The sequence below is a fragment of the Pseudophryne corroboree genome, chromosome 2 (assembly GCF_028390025.1).
Source record: "Pseudophryne corroboree isolate aPseCor3 chromosome 2, aPseCor3.hap2, whole genome shotgun sequence".
In the NCBI taxonomy this organism is placed as follows: Eukaryota; Metazoa; Chordata; class Amphibia; order Anura; family Myobatrachidae; genus Pseudophryne; species Pseudophryne corroboree.
Window position 1 is genome coordinate 916,017,672 of NC_086445.1, and position 18,382 is coordinate 916,036,053.

At 44.4% G+C, this 18,382-nt stretch overlaps 1 protein-coding gene across 2 annotated transcripts in view; it reads right to left on the reverse strand.

Annotated features, from left to right (window-relative positions):
- SMG6 (SMG6 nonsense mediated mRNA decay factor) overlaps positions 1–18,382 on the reverse strand; it is a 547,213-nt gene that overhangs the window by 152,602 nt on the left and 376,229 nt on the right. The window lies entirely within an intron of this gene.

Genomic DNA, 18,382 nt, shown 5'->3' on the forward strand with positions numbered 1-18,382 from the left:
GTAGAATTTAGCAAACGTGTTTGCCCCTGACCAAGTAGCTGCTCGGCAAAGTTGTAAAGCCGAGACCCCTCGGGCAGCCGCCCAAGATGAGCCCACCTTCCTTGTGGAATGGGCATTTACAGATTTTGGCTGTGGCAGGCCTGCCACAGAATGTGCAAGCTGAATTGTACTACAAATCCAACGAGCAATAGTCTGCTTAGAAGCAGGAGCACCCAGCTTTTTGGGTGCCTACAATATAAACAGCAAGTCAGACTTTCTGACTCCAGCCGTCCTGGAATTATATATATATATATATTTTCAGGGCCCTGACAACGTCTAGCAACTTGGAGTCCTCCAAGTCCCTAGTAGCCGCAGGCACCACAATAGGTTGTTTCAGGTGAAACGCTGACACCACCTTAGGAAGAAACTGGGGACGAGTCCGCAGTTCTGCCCTGTCCGAATGGAAAATCAAATATGGGCTTTTGTAAGACAAAGCCGCCAATTTTGACAATCGCCTGGCCGAGGCCAGGGCCAACAGCATGGTCACTTTCCATGTGAGATATTTCAAATCCACAGATTTGAGTGGTTCAAACCAATATGATTTGAGGAATCCCAACACTACGTTGAGATCCCACGGTGCCACTGGAGGCACACAAGGCAATACTCCCTTGACAAACGTCTGGACTTCAGGAACTGAAGCCAATTCTTTCTGGAAGAAAATCTATAGGGCCGAAACTTGAACCTTAATGGACCCCAATTTGAGGCTCATAGACACTCCTGTTTGCAGGAAGTGCAGAAATCGACCTAGTTGAAATTTTTTCGTGGGGCCTTCCTGGCCTCACCCACGCAACATATTTTTACCACATGTGGTGATAACGTTGTGCGGTCACTTCCTTCCTGGCTTTGACCAGGGTAGGTATGACCTCTTCCGGAATGCCTTTTCCCTTAGGATCCGGCGTTCAAACCGCCCTGCCGTCAAACGCAGTTGCGGTAAGTCTTGGGACAGACAAGGTCCCTGCTGGAGCAGGTCCTTTCTTAAAGGCCGATGCCACGGTTCCTCTTGGAACAGACATGGTACTTGCTGAAAGCAAATCCCTTCTTAGCTCCCGAGGCCATTAGTCCTCTGTGAGCATCTCTTGAAGTTCCGGTTACCAAGTCCCTCTTGGCCAATCCGGAGCCACGAGTATAGTTCTTACTCCTCTATGTCTTATAATTCTCAATACCTTGGTTATGAAAAGCAGAGGAGGGAACACATACACCGACTGTTACACCCACGGTGTTACCAGGACGTCCACAGCTATCGCCTGAAGGTCTCGTGACCTGGCGCAATACCTGTCCCATTTTTTTTTGTTCGGGCGGGACGCCATCATGTCCACCTTTGGTCTTTCCCAACGGTTCACAATCATGCGGAAAATTTCCCGATGAAGTTCCCACTCTCCCGGGTGGAGGTCGTGCCTGCTGAGGAAGTCTGCTTCCCAGTCGTCCACTCCCGGAATGAACACTGCTGACAGTGCTATCACATGATTTTCCGCCTAGCGAAAAATCCTTGCAGTTTTGCCACTGCCCTCCTGCTTCTTGTGCCGCCCTTTCTGTTTACGTGGGCGACTGCCGTGATGTTATCCCACTGGATCAATACCGGCTGACCTTGAAGCAGAGGTCTTGCTAAGCTTAGAGCATTATAAATTTGCTCTTAGCTCCAGTATATTTATGTGGAGAGAATTCTCCAGACTTGATCACACTCCTTGTGTGACTGCTCCCCAGCCTCTCAGGCTGGCCTCCGTGGTCACGAGCATCCAATCCTGAATGCCGAATCTGCGGCCCTCTAGAAGATGAGCACTCTGTAATCACCACAGGAGAGACACCCTTGTCCTTGGATATAGGGTTATCCGCTGATGCATCTGAAGATGCGATCCGGACCATTTGTCCAGCAGATCCCACTGAAGAGTTCTTGCGTGAAATCTGCCGAATGGAAGCGCTTCGTAATAAGCCACCATTTTTACCAGGACTCTTGTGCAATGATGCACTGACACTTTTCCTGGTTTTAGGAGGATCCCGATTAGCTTGGATAACTCCCTGGCTTTCTCCTCTGGGAGAAACACCCTTTCCTGGACTGTGTCCAGAATCATCCCTAGGACCAGCAGACGTGTCGTCGGAACAACTGCGGTTTTGGAATATTTAGAATCCACCCGTGCTGTCGTAGAACTACTTGAGATAGTGCTACTCCGACCTCCAACTGTTCTCTGGACCTTGTTCTTATCAGGAGGTCGTCCATTTTCTTTGAAGACGAATCCTCCTTTCGGTCATTACCTTGGTAAGGACCCGGGGTGCCTTGGACAATCCAACGGCATCGTCTTGAAACTGATAGTGACAGTTCTGTACCACGAACCTGAGGTACCCTTGGTGAGAAAAGGCAAATTTTGGGACATGGAGGTAAGCATCCCTGATGTCCCGGGACACCATATAGTCCCCTTGTTCTTTGCTATCACTGCTCTGAGTGACTCCATCTGGATTTGAACCCTTGTAAGTGTTCAAATTTTTCAGATTTAGAATAGGTCTCACCTAGCCTTCAGTACCACCCTATAGTGTGGAGTAATACCCCTTTCCTTGTTGTCGGAGGGGTAATTTTATTATCACCTGCTGGGAATACAGCTTGTGAATTGTTTTCAATACTGCCTCCCTGTCGGAGGGAGACATTGGTACAGCAGACTACAGGAACCTGCGAGGGGGGAAACCTCTCGACATTCCAATCTGTACCCCTTGGATACTACTTGTAGGATCCAGGGGTCCTGTACGGTCCCAGCGTCATGCTGAGAACTTGGTAGAAGCGGTGGAGGGCTTCTGTTCCTGGGAATGGGCTGCCTGCTGCAGTCTTCTTCCCTTTCCTCTATCCCTGGGCAGATATGACTCTTATAGGGACGAAAGGACTGAGGCTGAAAAGACGGTGTCTTTTTCTGCAGAGATTTGACTTAGGGTAAAAAACGGTGGATTTTCCAGCAGTTGCCCTGGCCACCAGGTCCCATGGACTGACCCCAAATAACTCCTCCCCTTTATACGGCAATACATCTTTGTGCCGTTTGGAATCTGCATCACCTGACCACTGTCGTGTCCATAAACATCTTCTTGCAGATATGGACATCGCATTTACTCTTGATGCCAGAGTGCAAATATCCCTCTGCGCATCTCGCATATATAGAAATGCATCCTTTAAATGCTCTATAGTCAATAAAATACTGTCCCTGTCAAAGGTATCAATATTTTTAGTCAGGGAATCCGACCAAGCCACCTCAGCTCTGCACATCCAGGCTGAGGCGATCGCTGGTCGCAGTATAACACCAGCATGTGTGTGTATACTTTTTAGGATATTTTTCAGCCTCCTATCAGCTGGCTCCTTAAGTACGGCCCTATCCGTAGATGGTACCGCCACTTGTTCTGATAAGCGTGTGAGCGCCTTATCCACCCTGAGGGGTGTTTCCCACCGCGCCTTAACTTCTGGCGGGAAAGGGTATACCGCCAATAATTTTCTATCGGGGGAAACCCACGCATCATCACACACTTCATTTAATTTATCTGATTCAGGAAAAACTACAGGTAGTTTTTTCACCTCACACATAATACCCTTTTTTGTGGTACTTGGAGTATCAGAAATATGTAACACCTCCTTCATTGCCCTTAACGTGTGGCCCTAAAAGAAAATACGTTTGTTTCTTCACCGTCGACACTGAAATCAGTGTCCGTGTCTGGGTCTGTGTCGACCGACTGAGGTAAATGGGCATTTTACAGCCCCTGACGGTGTTTGAGACGCCTGGACAGATACTAATTTGTTCGCCGGCCCTCTCATGTCGTCAACCGGCTTGCAGCGTGTTGACATTGTCACGTAATTTCCATAAATAAGCCATCCATTCCGGTGTCGACTCCCTAGAGAGTGACATCACCATTACAGGCAATTTGCTCCGCCTCCTCACCAATATTTTCCTCATACATGTCGACACACACGTACCGACATACAGCACACACATAGGGAATGCTCTGATAGAGGACAGGACCCACTAGCCCTTTGGGGAGACAGAGGGAGAGTTTGCCAGCACACACCAAAACGCTATAATTATCCAGGGACAACCTTTATATAAGTGTTCCTCCCTTATAGCATTTTAATATATATACATATCGCCAAATCAGTGCCCCCCCTCTCTGTTTTAACCCTGTTTCTGTAGTGCAGTGCAGGGGAGAGCATGGGAGCCTTCCCACCAGCCTTTCTGTGAGGGAAAATGGCGCTGTGTGCTGAGGAGAATAGGCCCCGCCCCCTTTTCGGCGGGCTTCTTCTCCGGAGTTTTAGATATCTGGCAGGGGTTAAATACATCCATATAGCCTCAAGGGCTATATGTGATGTATTTTTCGCCATACAGGTATTATACATTGCTGCCCAGGGCGCCCCCCCCCAGCGCCCTGCACCCTCCGTGACCGCTGTGTGAAGTGTGCTGACAACAATGGCGCACAGCTGCAGTGCTGTGCGCTACCTGATGAAGACTGAGAGTCTTCTGCCGCCTGGTTCCGGACCTCTTCATCTTCAGCGTCTGCAAGGGGGGTCGGCGGCGCGGCTCCGGGACGAACCCCAGGGCGAGCCCTGTGTTCCGACTCCCTCTGGAGCTATGTCCAGTAGCCTAAGAATCCAATCCATCCTGCACGCAGGTGAGTTGAAAATCTCTCCCCTAAGTCCCTCGATGCAGTGAGCCTGTTGCCAGCAGGACTCACTGAAAATAAAGAACCTAAAAACTTTTTCTAAGTAACTCTTTAAGAGAGCCACCTAGATTGCACCCTTCTCGGCCGGGCACAAAAACCTAACTGAGGCTTGGAGGAGGGTCATAGGGGGAGGAGCCAGTACACACCATGTGATCCTAAAAGCTTGCTTTTGTGCCCTGTCTCCTGCGGAGCCGCTATTCCCCATGGTCCTGACGGAGTCCCCAGCATCCACTAGGACGTTAGAGAAATATATATATATATATATATATATATATATATTTAGATTGTAAGCTTACAAGAGCAGGGACTTCTTTCCTCATGTTATATTGTCTTGTACTGCAAGTGCTGTTTTCTTGTTTGCTCATTTGATTATGTACTGTGTAACGGGCGCTGTGGATCCATTGTGGCGCCATACAAAGGATAATAATAATATATATACACACATACACATACCTATATAAATACTCTGTGCAGTCACTTATCAGTTACTGTCTGAGTGGTGTAATGGGCCCTGCAAACTTGACATGTTTCCGATTTGGATGTTCATTTTCAACAAAATGAGGGAAAACCAATGATGAACGACGGCGGGGCATCGTTCATCGTTGGTGCATACACACTGAGCGATATGAACGATATGAACGATTTATCGTTCATTACTGAACAAGATCGTTCATATCGCTCATACACATCGGCAAGTGGGTAGGGCCCATAAGACTGCTTCTTATTAGCTAGCCGTTTATTAAGTAGTCGACACTTCCCATATATATGCTGTCCACTGAAGAACCGATGAGGTTAAAATTTATTTAACCTAATTAATTATCTAAAGAAGCACTACTATATGTGCAAGTATGCAATATAGCCCGTGTGCTTACTGGCACTTGTAGATCTACAAGTAACAGCATGCAAGAATGTTTTAGGTGCAGAGGTTAGATCGCCTTGTTTAAGCCCTGCCATAGCAGACCAAGCACGATGCGGAGCAGCACTGGTTATGTTAGCAGATAGCGCAGACAACGTGCGGTTTCAGGGGGTTACTCAGGTTTGTTAGCAAACCAAAAAAGCACACTAATGGCCAAAACCATGTTGCACTGCAGGCGGGGAAGATGTAAGATGTGCAGAGAGATTTAGATTTGGGTGGGTTATATTGTTTTTGTGCAGGGTAAATACTGTCTGCTTAAATTTAAAACTGCAATTTAGATTTCCATTTGAACACACCCCATCCAAATCTAACTCTCTCTGCATATGTTACATCTGCCTCCCCTGCAGTGCAGCATGGTTTTGCCCAGTTGTGTGCTTTTTTGGTTGCTAATAAACCTGAATAAGGCTCTCAGCTCTGTCACCTGTGTGAACCAGATACTGCTTTTTACTGTAAAACAGCAGTTTGCCAAACCACCACTAAAATGGAAGTTTTGTACCATGCGCTTGAAAGTGCCGTTTGGCCTGCAATGTTCAATAACAGTACCTAAAGCAAAGAAATGCACATTAAATGCAAAAGAACCCCCCCCCCCAAAAAAAACAAAACAAAAACAAAAAAAAAACAAAACAGAAGCGTGATGCTCTGAGAAGATGAATCAAGAAGCAGAGAAAAGCACTTCAAGTCCAGAAAAGCATTGGCAGAAGTTGTATTAAATATTAGTGCCTTCGATGTTGAAGCTGTTCTAAGATAACTGGTCTGACTTAATGCAATCTTGTTAAAAAAAAAAAAAAATACTTTGCCCAACATTGCTTAACGCTCACCCTATCTGCAGCTGCCTTACCACTTCCATTGTAGTCGCATATTATGAAGCTGCTATCCTGCCAGCAGATGCTCCGCACTCGCCATGTGCATCTAATGCCATCTTCCTGTACAAGTGGTATGTTTCATTAAGTAATCATTAGATAACCTATCTGGGACTGTTACATCAGTCTTTACCATTTGCATCCAATGTATCTCCCACACAAAATAAATACGTAACACTGCCCCTTGTGGCTGGAGAATTGCTACATACAGTAGATGAAGGAAATAAAAAACACAAGGGTAATGCGTGTAATATAGATTATGCCAGTCTATAGGTAACATTATCAGCCATCTTACTACAGTTTGGCCGATATGCTATATTGCTTATTGCGAGGTTCTCAGATTATATAATTATAATGTAGAATTATAAAACAGCATAAAAGGACATGATTTGAGTTTTCTTTCCTTCCATTTCTCAACAGCAAACAGCTGACATACTTTGAAGAAATCAAATCTAGACGCTATATATATATATATATATATATATATATATATATATATATATATATGATACACAAAACTAATAATCATGCTAAACGACTAAGTTCCGTTCCTACGACTAGGTCGCTAAACTAAATGGTCATTAACCAAGGAGCCACATACTTAACCCTCAGTCAGGCGCAGCTGGCCTGACAGGCGCGGCAAAGCTGTTCTCGCTCCCCTCTCCGCCCCAAGGGGGCGCGGGGGCCTGTCCCTCCTAGTACCTTCCTATCTCTAGGTGCTGTACGAAACCCCCCTAGTCAGTTTTCCCGCTGCCTGCGTGGAGTGTAGTAGTGACCCTCCTGGCCTCTCAGGCACACTGCGCCCAAACTCCTCCGACTTTTGAAGGTTCGTTTTTTCTAATATTTTTATCTATGCATAGTTTATTTTGTTCATTTTATGAATGAAAATTACAAAGGTTGTGGATTTTTTGCGGAAATATGTAGGTTTGTCCAGGGTGGCCTCTCAGGCACACTGCGCCCAAACTTATACTCATGTTCGTGTTTTCTCTTTTTTGCTTCAGATTTTCTGCTGAAATGGCCTGTAAAACCTACGATTTCTCTCTCTGTACGTCCTAATGAAGGTCACTTATCACTTTAAGAGCGTTAGAATTGAGTTCATTAGGTGCTAATGACGATTTTCTAACAGGTGCACTGCACCTGAATCTGGAAGTCCCAGAGGTGCGCCTGACGGAGGATTAATACAGTTAATTGTTTTTATTTATTCTGAATAAAGAAAAGGTCTAAAGGAAACTCCAACTTGATAACTTTGATTTACTTTTCATAACCCTTACATACTGTACAGTATTGCAGAACATACAAATTCATAAAAACACAGAACAGAAAATGATAAAAATTATATACCAGCTCGTCGGAAAGCTGGTAGTAAGTCCAAACGGTCACGAAACAGGTAGGTTGTTAAGTGAGGAGCATCTGTAATATTAATAATAATTAGTCCTTTTCGGGTAGGCTGCCATCTAAGAAAACACAACGTCTGGATTATCAGGCTCTTTGGAAACATGCCATGTAACAAAACACATGTTATCTCAAGCTGATTCCATGTACAGGTGATCAGATTCAAACAATTCTAGCATCTTGTAACGCGCTGGAATGGGAGATTCTCCCCATGTGCAGTGTGTTGTTGCCATATCATATACTAGAACCTCTAGTCACTTTGTTGGATTTATGCAATATAGAGTATATAGGGAAGAGGCCCTAGCCTGCACACCCTAATTGCTAGTTATGAGAGGTGCTACCTTGCTGAGACCTGTAGTGCCACACAAAGAGAACAAGTGCAGCTGCACTATTCAAACCTTACTAATTAAAATACATTTTGCAATATGACAAAGGCTGTCCTGGGAGCATAAGAGAAGGGGTCCGATCCAGTACTAAACAGGTATACCTGACAAATACCATTTCCTCCCTTATAACATTTTGTGGGTGACAGATAATATTATTTAAAATACACCTATCATTCAGATACAGCATTTAATAAAGTTCCAGTAGCTTTTCACAGTTGATACTGTGGCAATAAACCATATTTTAGTTTAGTAATCTATCTGGAATCCAAGAGCTGAAGCTGCATATTGTTCATAAGTAATCATTATGAGATATATGTTTATGTCACTGCAGGGTAGGCGAGGGGATCTTTCCCCGGATAGCTCTGGGGTTTGTTTGGGTTTTTTATGGCAAAGGGGATTTCCTGTATTTTGGAGAACAGTCACTTAAAATTGAAGAAAAAAAAAATATGCAGGGGGAGGTCACAAATATTTTATGTTTAAAAACATATCCTCCAAAGACGAATCCAAACATTTCTATTAATTTCTCTGTTTCTTTAAGTTCATACCCACTGGCATCTTTACTGTGTCCTCATAAACTGTCTCTACACCATAAGGCGTGAGACGCCCGGTGCGGCTGAGGCCCGCTGAGATGAGAAGCACACTGTACTTTTCTTTACATTTTGCATCTTCGTCACATTGCAGATGCAGCAAAAAGCCGCTGTGAGTGTAATATACACACTGAGCTGCACAGTAATTGGTATTGCACAAGTACAAAGTCGCAAATGAAACACGACGGAACCAGAGGAAATGCTGCGGCTGCTGCATCACATCCTCTTTGACACAGACTCAGTCGCACGCAGGTAATTCAGAGTTGATCGCAGCAGCAAATTTGTTAGCAGTTGGGCAAAACCATGTGCACTGCATGTGGGGCAGATATAACATTTGCAGAGAGAGTCAGATTTGGGTGGGTTGTTTTGTTTCTGTGCAAGGAAAATACTGGCTGCTTTATTTTACACTGCAATTTAGATTTCAGTTTTAACACACCCCACCCAAATCTAACTCTCCTCACATGTTATAACTGTCCCCCCTGCAGTGCATATGGTTTTGCCCAATGTCTAACAAATTTGCTGCTGCGATCAACTCTGAATTACCCCCACAGATGTACAAATACCACAAACCCCAGTGGTCAGTGTACACTAGCAATGTAGTTTTGTGGCTTCCAGTTGTTTTGCTTATGCAAATAAAACACATTTTGAGCAAATAAAAAAACGGGACCTGGCGCGACTGTAGCCACAGTATAAAAGGACACATCTGTAGCCTAAATACCCGATACTGTACTGAAACCTAATACTGCAACAGTGACAGAAAAGCATATATCCTGTACTTGTACCAAGACACTACCGCATTCTCCAGTTCAAGGCTTATTCACACTTAATGTGGTTTCCACTTTTTAACACTTGAATAATACATTACATATCTAAAAAAATGAAAATGTTGCCGTTAAAATGCTTCAACACAGTGCCCTCTATTTCTCACATACTAACATGAGCTACCCATACAATGGACTGTACTGTTATTGCAGCATGCATGGAGATCACCTGGAAAACACGCGTTGTTACGCAGTTCTATCCTTTCCCAGCATGTGTGTGATGGAGCCCTCACTCACTCTTCACCACTTATAGCTTCCTTATCTACTTCAATGTACCCTTCATAACACCAGACCAGCTCATTTCCTCTAAGGGTAAATGTGACAATAGACATGACATATTAGCCCGTGCATGACCTCTTGGCACGGCCCGAGCAGTACATTTTTCTGTGGCATCACTGCATTTCCTTACTACATCCGCTACAATGCCCTGGACACCCCGCGCTTCCTGTTGTGCACCTCACTTGCTCTATACAGCCAATATTAATTTGGCGTTCACTATTATTTCAGTGCTGACAACTTTTCTTCAACAATGACGTTAAACGGGATCCTATTAAACATATTTTGTAGATATTTTCAAAGTCCCATTCAAACAACAGAAAGCAACTAATAATATATATATTTTTTAAATATTCTGATTCCCCCCCCCCCCCCCCCAGTTTAAATGCTTTTGTCTCATGGGACACTATCGTGTAAAAAATATTTTAGTACTAATAAATCTATGCTTTTAATCCAGGATATTCTCATGTCAGAGTGTCTGGGAGAAGTCGGCCTCTTTCACACGATGACCGACTTGTGTAGCCTAGGCAACAAACGGTATCCAGATGACATAACGACAGTGTATTGGGTGACAGCTACGACAGGTCAACAGATGAAAGGTCGACATCACTTAAGGTTGGCAAGTACAAAAGGTTAACAGGGCAACAATGGTCAACACATGTATTTTGGGGTTTTCACATGTTTTCTCCACATTTGCTTGATTCACTATCGACGTGGACATCTACAGGCAATAGTAACCCGTGGTGAGCGAAGCGAGCCACCTTGCCTGAAGCGTGGTGAGCATACACAGTTGTCCTGATGGTGGTTACATGAAATAGATAACAAGACATACATGTCGCCCATTTGTGTTGACCATTGGCATGTTAACCTTTTGAACCTGTCTACCCTTTGTACCCATACACGTAATGCAGTTTCATTTGATTTCTGGATTTTGTTTCCAGCAGTGAAGGCATGACCCCAAGACTAAAGAAAGGAAGGCACTAGTATAAACTAGTACTTATAAGAATGTTAAGTCATAAACACATTTCCCCTACACATAAATCGGAGAGCACACTTCACAGTTTCCATTCAGCAAGGCTCCGGCCGGGAGGCAGTCAAGTGACCTGCGGTCAGGATACAGACGCCGGAATCCCGACTGCCGGCTTGTTTCCCCCACTAGGGTGGTGGTCCACGCCACCACTCGAGGGAGAACAGAACCCTATTGCGACCAAAGGGTGCCACCAGGCCCGAAGCGTGGCGAGGAGACATGCTGCGCTTGCCACCGGGATCCCAGCGTCTGTCTCCTGACTGCCGGGATCCCGACCGCCAGGATCTTATACTGATTTCCTCTGGCCTACGCTACTAAGGTATAGGACCTAATCTAAAAGCATGCCAGCAATCTCCTATTCATCCAATTTTAGGAAGTGACAGATTAAGCATTTCACTCATAGGCATCTTGTATACATAGGATACTGCCCAATTAGCCGCAGTAACACACCAGGCGTGAAAAACTTAAGTTTTCGAGATTTTTCCCAATGTTTCACCGTTTGTTTTTTTTACAGGCTATCCTATTCGATCGCGCGTAAAAAAATGCCCTTTCTCCCGAAAACACACAGGTTCAGTGAAACCTGTGTGCTTTCGTGAGAAACAGCCCCATTGCGGTTTCCAAGGATTTGGTTTCACCTGCCTTAGCAAAATCCACAATATGCCATGGCTCGTGTCTAATAGGATAGCCCCGAGCGAGACCTTTAGCCGGGATAATTTACCGCGGGTAATAGGATACCGCCCATTATATCAAAAGTCTAAGTTATTACAATTTAATTACACAAATGTAAAAAAATAAATAAAAATATAAAACAGATTATTCTCTTTTAAAAACAGGTGTTTTACAAGGTACCGATTTCTAGTTTGCAGCAGTACTAATTCTATTGCGAGAGGTGTGTGATTATCACGGGGAAGCGGTCACCTGTCCCCTAAAACTTAGGACAGCGCTACATGCGACGGTGCATTCATGGTGGGAACGGAGATCATTAGGACCCTCAGACAGAGATACATTGTAAAGGTGCTGGGTTACATTCTAGATGTGATGCTCCATCAAATTAAAGATGGATGCCTGTGGCATTACACACACCTATCTGTAAAACTTGTTTCATATCTAAATACTAATAAAATAAAAAAATAAAAAAAGGATACAAATTATGGCTAACAGTTAAATGGTTAAAAAACCCAGTAGTGCCGCAAAGAAATGAGAGGTGATCTGCTCCAAGTTTGGGGTACGCAGACCAAACAAAGGGAGTGAAAAGAGGCAAAGGAATCGCTGGTTGGCAGATAAGCTGGTCACAGCATGGAGAAGAAATGGTTTGCATTGGCTACAAAGTGACATAAGACCATAGGAGAGCAGGAATATGATTACTGGAGCTGACTAAACGTCTTCATTCTAAAATGTTTAATCAGCAAACTTCAAAGTCAGGGCCTCTAAAGTTTCCCTGCCTAATAAAGAAGCGATGCCTTTGAGTCTGGGCCGGTAATGAGGGCGCTGAGAAGAGGGCCTGGTGTTGGCAAGCTGCTTGCTTGTGGTCGGTAACAGACGGAGAAAGGATTCTGCCAGTGTAAGAAGAGCTGACCTAAGAGCCAATGCTGAATCCTAACACTAGCAAGACGCACAGGGGGAACTACACAGGAAGGGCAGAAATTCATATTTTAATCTATGTTGAAACAAGAGGATTCTGGGAGTAAAGAAGGACGATAACATAATGGAGTATTTAAGTAGGATACCCTTTAAGACAACGCATATGAAAGAAGAGCTATTCACACATGAACAGAGAGGGCTTCCATACACTGTCACTGTTCTGTAGCGCAGTCATTAGACAGCTCCACACCTTCACAGCAGCATCCTTGGTGATGGCTAAGGGCAACCCTGGAGGCTCCCTACAAGAAGAGGCAAAGACGCTTCACACCTGGCTGTGAAGAGGCTGTGCATTGGAAGGCCGCCAACACAAACTGGCAGTGTACCAGCTACAGCGGACATTAATAAGGGAAGCTGTCAATCAGACGGCTCCTGTCATCCCCCAAGGCGTGGAATTACCTGTAGATGCGGTAAGCGTCTCTCCATTTCATTCCTAGCAAAACACTCTTTAAATAAAGGGTTCCTAGGAAACCTTGAAAAGATCATTGCCAATGTGATAAATTAGGCACATCTGCCACCTCAGCATAATACAGGGGTGAATGTGACATTCTAATGACCAGGTTCACTTAATGTGCCCATGTTTGCATTGTTGCACCTCAAAGTATTAATTAAGGCAGATACAAAACAAAAACTCACAGCGGAGATTTTTTTGCCTCCGTGCCATAAATTGACATTACTTGTTCAAAATGAACACATTAAAGTTTGTCTATAAATGAATGGTGCAATTACAAGATAAAGGGGTCTATTTACTAAGCCTTGGCTAGAGATAAAGTGTACTGAGATAAATGACCAGCCAATAATCTCCTAACTGCCATGTCACCAGCTGGGTTTGAAAAATGACAGTTAGAAGTCGATTGACTGATACTTTATCATAAGCCACTTTACCTCCATCCAAGGCTTTAGTAAATAGACCTCGGAATCTGCAAACGTTGATTACACAAAATCTGCACGTGACCTCTTGCAATATTATTCTAATATTAAAAGCATCATACAGCTCTCATTAATATTTATTTTGATCAGAAAGCACATATGACAGCAGAGTGATGAGCACCCATACTAACAAATGCAGCATTTGTTTCAAGACCCCTTAGGACAGCGTTTACTTGCAAGGTGAGAGGAGAGACTCGCACAGCTGCTGACTCCAACAGGTCACAAGCAGCAAAACAGGGGAGGTGCAGAGTCGTCTCTGTTGGAACTTGTTATAATAAGAACGCTAAAGAAGAATCTATAGCAGTGGGTCTGATGGATGCATCTGACGAGCCTCAGCCGGCTGCTGTAAGGGGACATTCTGCAAGGCTGCAAGTGCCGTGCTCTCAGGTCTGCTACACATTCCACTTACACTCCTCTGCTGTCATCTGCTGCTTTCTCCTCCAGCACTTTGCAAGGCTCCTGTGGCTTCAAGCAGCATCACACCTGCACAGACAGGTCCTGACTTCCTCAGGGAAGAGTGGGTATGATAAAGGAATCAGACATCAAAATGTACAGGTTCAATTCATATCTCATCTCCCAGCCACATACCAATTTCGTCTGCCTTTCGCAAAACCGGTCTGGCAGACTAACACTGGAGAGGCTGATATTAAGGGTGCTCATAACATTTGTTCTGCTTAAAGTGAACCCATCATCAGCACATAGTACAGGCAGACATTTCTGTGGGCTGAACCAATATAAATTATATATATATATATATATATATATATATATATATATATATATATATATATATATATATATAAAATAGCCTATAGAGGCATTACTGAGGCACTGTGCACCTTTTGCCTCAATGTTACTTAGTGCTTTGACAGACTGAATGCATAAACTGGGTGTAGGCGGCATGTCAATGTTAAATACATCAACGTGAATATATATATATATATATATATATATATAGAGAGATTTTTTCCCCCCACCAAGCTCAGACAATGTGAAGAAACAATCACAAATGTAATATTTACCAATGGTGGGCTTCTGGCAGTGAGAATAAAAGGTGCAATATTCCTTATCCAGTGTTTACAAACCTCTGTACTCAAGGAACATTGCAGTCCAGGGAGTAAATTTACTAAGATGGGAGTTCTATTTAAGATGGGAAGTTGCCCATAGCAACCAATCAGATTTCACTTCTCATTTATCTAGCACCTTCTAGAATATAATACCTGGACTCTGATTGGTTGCTATGTGCAACTAAATAGAACTCCCATCTTAGTAAATTTACCCCCAGGTTTTAAGGTTATACATGCTTGAGCACAGATAGTGTCAATAAAAATAAAATTAGGTACTAATTAAGTTACCTGTGCTCAAGTATGGCTATACTTCATGGGTCTTCAACCTGCGGCCCTCCAGCTGCTGTGGAACTACACATCCCAGCATGCCCTGCCTTAGTTTTAGCACACCTTAATAGCAAAACTGTGGCAGGGCAAGCTGGGATGTGTAGTTTCACAGCAGCTGGAGGACCACAGATTGAAGACCCATGCTATACTTAAACCCAGGACTATTATGCTGGGTACACAATAGGCCGACAGATCAGCTGTCCAGTCGGTCTGCTGACCTATCTGATGATCGGCAAGAGCATACACACACAAATTACATGTGCCCGCCCAGTTGTGCTGTCAGTCATTGGCAGTCTCTGCAGACAACCTGTACATACAGCACGATGCGCCGATATATCTGCAAATATATCGCCATCGGCCGTGCTGCAGGGCCAGCGCGATATGTCTGATCAACATTCACAGACACATCAGGGGGAAAACACCCGCTGACGTGCCCATGATACACCGGCCATTTAATTGAACGGCCGATATATTAGCCAGTGTGCGCCAAACCTTAGTGTGCCTTGAGGACCAAGGTTGGTAAACACTGCCCTAAAGGGTTAATAAATGGGCAGGAGAGGTAGGGTAAAACATTGCCGCTCAGATCACCAAATGTACAAACAGGACACGTGAGATCACTAAGTGGCTGATTCAGAGGTGGACACTAATTCGATGGTCACGCAATCGTCCGATAGTATTTGACCTGTGCATGCTCCGGAGCCATACTGCGCATGTGTATGTATGTGTCTGGTCCTGTGACGTCGGGTGCAGTGTCCCGAAAGCCACAGCATGTTTCACGGACAGCTGGCACATGGAGGCAGCTACGCGGGGCGTTCCAGAAAAGGGGACGTGTCGGCCTCATTTTCAGTGCATACCAGGCTAGTCGCTGTACCCTTACATGCAGTTCAACTGGCCCCTGGCTGCATAGGTTTGCCGAACATACTGTGTAACCCAAGGGTTACGTTACTGCTGAATCCCAATATCACAGTGTTGATTCGATGTTACATTTTCGGACGCAGACGATGGATCACAGAAGCCGGCAGTGGACTTTTTTTTACAAAACACGTCTCTTGCGTCTTCTGCATATTTCCGTACAAAGACGCACAGACGGTGCCATTTACGTCCACCTCTGAACCAGCCCCATAGCTGGTAGGCAAACAACGCACACTTTGCCCCAAGGCATTTCCCCCTTCTTCACTCCTCTTGCTTTTAGGAAGTAGTGTCTCACTCTATAAGCTGAGGTATTAATCACACAACGTCTGGTTTTAATCCACACGCTCCCAGTCCTGAACGGATGGTTATCTGGGGAAAGAGTATTCCCCTTAATCTCACTCTACAGCCAAGAAAAGTTGAAAATGAAAAAAACAGATTGGAGCAGCCGCTGAGCAGTTTGCTCGGTCAGACGCTGCCTCTGGGAGATCCTGCCGATGCTTTTTTTTTTAAACAAAATATTGACTTTAACAACTAGTATTAAGACCATGAGCATGGTTACAATGCAACATACAGAAACATCTCCTGTGTAACAACAAAGGGCACATTTCAGTCCTATTGAGCTGTCCACAGTCACAGACTCAAACCTGAAAGAGTCTCTGTACGGTTCTTCAAACGATGACTTGTTCCAAAGCCGGAGCAGTAGATTGTAAGCAGTGCCTTGCAAGCTATTCCTGCAATGCAGATGACGGAACACAAATAGCATAGCAACCCACAGTAATGAGGGGTGTAGTATGGTATGCCGGCGGCCGGGCTCCCAGCGACCAGCATACCGGCGCCGGGAGCCCGACCGCCAGCATACTGACAGCCTGGCGAGTGCAATGGAGCCCCTTGTGGGCGCGCCACGCTATTTATTCTCCGTCCAGGGGAGTCGTGGACCCCCACGAGGGAGAATATCTGTCGGTATGCCGGGTGTCGGGATTCCGGCGTCAGTATACTGTGCTCCGGGATCCCGACATTCTGCATACTGAAGACCACCCGTAATGAGGGCTCTAGTATACCAACCAGCCATGGATGAATGGGAGATTCAGCATATTGCATTAGCTTGCCCATCACCTCTGCACTCAATGATCTCAAGTATTACTGTACGAGGGAAACACATGAATTGAGTTATCTGCAAGATTAGAGGTAAATTAATGTCACTTTATGGGCAGTCACTCAATAGGACATGTGCCTTATAGGGTTAATCCGCATAGGTCTGGATACTTTTACGAAGTACGAGCAACACCAATGTGTGCACATACACCTATACTAAAATCGTGCCAAATAGCCCCGTTTAGTGTACCTCAGACTTTGCACCAAAACATTAACACTAGCACACTATAGGCCAACTAAGGGTGGAACCCAATTAGCCACTGACATTTACCACGGCTGGTCTACCTGCCCGGGGCTATCTAAGTACCCCTCTGAGACACATAACGGAGGAAAAAACAGCACAATAGAGAAAAGAAAATGTAGAAAAAATAGCACAACAGCAAAAAACCCCACAAAATTGAGGAAATAATAGTGCAATGGAGAAAAACAAAAATTGAGGAAAAAGTACACAAGCTAGGGTAAAAAGGCAAAATTCCTTTGCTACAAAAATACTAATCCTAATTACATAGTACAGTGTAAGCAAAGTAAGACGCAAAGTTAAGAAAAATTGCACAGCATGGGAATTACACCAGGCGTCTCGCGCCATATGGTGCAAAAAAAGTGTATGACGACACATCTATAGAGTGCATGACTGCATATATTTCTTAAATTAATTGAAATATCCAAAAATTCAATTGTCCTAAACCCTCCTCCCACTACTACAGGGACGGAATGGTTTTCAAGTCTGATAGAACCAGTCACTAGCAAGAAAGCAGCCTTGCAGAGTGCAGTCTCCTCATAAGTAATAAGTGGCGCAGTTGGCATGTCTTTGAATGGCAAATAAATAAATCAAAGCAGAATATCCCATTCAATGGCATCTACTCTAAGGGAATATAGAGGGAGTGCCAGCCCAAATTGACCCAGTCATTCCTAATCACTGCAGCATATTCAGTCAGTCAAGACACATAAGGGAATAAGTAGATTTTTTTTTTTTAAAGAAATCTTTCTGTGAGTTCACACACAGTTTCTGCTTCTCTCTAGTCAGCTATTTATCACTTTCCTCTTAGAAAAAAAATAAAAAAAGGACAAAAAGAGCCCTGGCAGATATCCTGGATGAGAGTTCTGTGGTGGATGAAAAGGGTGAGTGGAGGGGAGGGGGTAACGCATGATGCAAACCATTTGGAGCTAAGTGAGAGTGCTGCCAATACAAGCTGCTTTATTCAAACAAGTAAGGAAGTGATGGGACATCCAGCAAGCCAGAGAGCGCGCGCACACACTCATCACAAACACAGACACAAATAACGTACAACACAGCATACTTGGGAGAACAAAAAAAAATAATTCAGGATAATCAGTATACAGATGCCTGCAAAACATATATACAGTGCCCAAAGGA